Raw genomic sequence first — 3,020 nt, 5'->3', positions numbered from 1 at the left:
TAACTCTATCCTGGCTGAAACCAGGGCATTATCCTTGGCTTTCTTTTTGTTGTTGATATATTTGTAAAAGCATTTTTTGTTATCCTTTACGACCGTGGCCAGATTGAGTTCTAGCTGGGCTTTTGCCTTTCTAATTTTGCCTCTGCTAAAATTTTAAATTAATCAAAGATTGAAGTCTGTCAAGAGAATGTTTAATTCATATATTTAGCAAACGCAGTTCTTTCATCTGCCCACACAATATGCCCAGGAAATATGCTAAACTGGAGCAATAGCTCAGTCAGGGCTAAAATAAGAAACTGTTAAATGGCAAGACTTCTGCCACACTGAAAGCAAGTATCAGGCTCATCTCTGTCTTTGTTACACCTTTAGATTATGGATTCTGCCGGCTGAAGTAATTAAAGAGCTCATTCCGGACTTGCTTCATGGAGTTACTCCATGCTATTCTATAAGGGAGACCTCCTCATCCCAGGGATCTCAGTTGTCCCTGGACGTTGGTGGTGCCGGCAGCAGAACTGGACTCTGCTCCGGCTCAGCCACGTCTTCCACCTGACAGAAGCGTAGCTAAGGCATCAGAGGAAACCACTGTGTAAGTACCTACGACAGGCAGTTCTGCAAGGGAGACGTACTTAAATGAAAGGACAACAAGGACAATGGAGATAAGCTGGACATGAATAAATTTCAGCTGGAATTTGGAAGAAGGGTTCTTTTTTGGAGCAAGAGAAGTAGGATTTTGAAACAACCTTCCAAATGGCATAGTGGAGCCAAAAGAAACGGGGAAAAAAAAATCAGCCCAGACCCAGATTTTTGCTTTTAATGGGGTTTTGGTTGTTTTATGAAACAGATGCTGTGACAACAGAAACGGCAGAGGATTTGGCTCTGTAACCCAAGAGATCTCCTCCAGGTTGACAAAGTAATACAGAGCGTGAAATTTTATTGCACTGAAATGCCGTCACCTCTGCAGGTTTCTATAGGTGTAAGCGGGCTTGATGGACACCCACACTCTGCTCAGGGCGAGAATGCTCCGAAGGACATGAAATGATCACTTAGGGCTTAAGTATTATAGCCCGGCTGGAGCAGTACTGATGCTACAGCAATTTACCTTAATGACTCAAGAGCGTATTTCACAGCCATGCTGTACAGCTCTCCTGACCTAAAAGCCCTCTCACGGCTTAAACTGAAATTTATGCCACTCACGGAAGACATCTAAAAGAAAAAGCATATCCAACAAAGCCAGGAAGAAAAATGGAAGAATCTAAAGCTGCGAAAACCCAAAGAAAAAAAACACATTGAAGGAAGATTATACCAGCAGTGCCAACGATTATAAAAGTCTTGTAGGAGGAAGACCATTAGCTCAGGGGTCAGCAGTGGAAGGCATTATCAGCCATTACGGGGCGCAGCATGGCGGGACAGCAGCGGGACACCCAGCCTTCATGGGTCGCAGCGCCAGCCAAGGGCAGCGCTCAGGGGGCTACAGCCAGCTCAGCAAGCAGCTTTCCCATCTTCTGGAGATGACATATGGCTGTGTCACTGCTGCAGACAGGTGACATCACCGAAGGGCTCTGCGAAGGCCGTTACCAGCAAAGAGAGTCATTAGGCAATCGCTAAAAGAGGTCAGTATGAGTATGTTGGCAAAGGAAGATGAGGCAGGAAGAACTGGACTCCTCTCCAGATACGGCTTTAATTAGAAAATTTATAAATAAATTGTAATAATTACGTATTTGGACACGTTAGTATGCTGCTTGTATCGTGCTTAAGATGATTTCTTAGTTCTCACATCTTTACTTCGTCTGTACCGAAAGGCTGGTCAGTACACCATCCATCTCTGCCTCTTCATACCTATATCCATAGAATCACAGAATGGTCTGGGTTGGAAGGGACCTTCAAAGGTCATCTAGTCCAACACCCCTGCAGTGAGCAGGGACATCTTTTCCCTCCCTGCTCCCTTCAGGCACAAAAACCCCATGAAATTAAGAGAAGCTAAAGGGAAAAGAAGAGAAGAGCCGTTAGCGCTGCTTCGGCCCCGGTTGCCGACCCTGTGGGATGGATTTTGCAAACGGAGGGAGGACAGGCTGGTGTTTATGTGCTGCGAGAGCAGGACCCCCGCAGCGGCTGCGCCCACACCATCTCCAGCGCTGCGCGTGCCGTCCCGGCAGCTTCGCTCTGTGGAAAAGAAGTCGGCACACGAATTTGCAGGGAAGAAAGAAAATTGGTTGAAGTTGTCTTGGAAATGCACGCAAAAGCCATCAGATCTGTCAATTACCCTTTTCCTACTGGGAAGGTGTGAGCTGGAAGTATTTAACGAAGGGAAGAGGAGGGACGGACTAGCAGCAGCTGGAGAAGCAGGCTGGGACAGACCCGAGCTGCTCTCTTCAGCAAACCTCACCCGCTACAGCCCCGTCTTCTGTACAGAATTCCCCTGCTACGAACCCCTCGTGCGTAGGTGCAGCTGGTGGTGGGCTGGTCCCTTCGGGAAGCACAGGGAAAGGCAGCCACAGCTTTTGTTTGGTAGCCAGGGCTGGAAGTCCTGCTATGCTCTCAGCTCTGGTACTTCGCAGTGAGGTGTTTGTGAAACCTCGCTGATCCTTGAAATGCCTCGCCCAACGAAATGAGGCAAAAACCCATGCTACTGCCATGGGTTTTTTTCCTGTTAGGTCCCGGAAGAACAACTTATTCTGCCAAGTTTATTTATGGAAGGTGCTGTAATGCAGCGACACATAGGCTTAATTCTTGTTTTACACATTTTCGTGTTCAATGACTTCAATGGAACTGCTCTGGATCTCCAAAGAGGTACAAAGAAAAGGTAAGTGCAGTTTGCTGTGCAGCAGAGTTATGGGAGATAGCACCTGAACCTGGAAGAGGTGTACGGTCTTTGGAACTCAACAGGCACCATCAGTGTGCTCTTTATTCCCGCTATGTGAAGAAATACCTTCTCTCTCACGCATCAGGGAGCAGGAAGCATCCCCAGGTGGATGCAGGGCTGCTGCGTGATGTGAGGTGTCTTCTGAGGGTGGCAGTAGCAC

This window comes from Phaethon lepturus, unplaced genomic scaffold (genome assembly GCF_000687285.1).
Source record: "Phaethon lepturus isolate BGI_N335 unplaced genomic scaffold, ASM68728v1 scaffold13335, whole genome shotgun sequence".
Classification (NCBI taxonomy): domain Eukaryota; kingdom Metazoa; phylum Chordata; class Aves; order Phaethontiformes; family Phaethontidae; genus Phaethon; species Phaethon lepturus.
The sequence above is the reverse complement of the archived record's forward strand: the minus strand, read 5'-3'. Positions refer to the sequence as shown.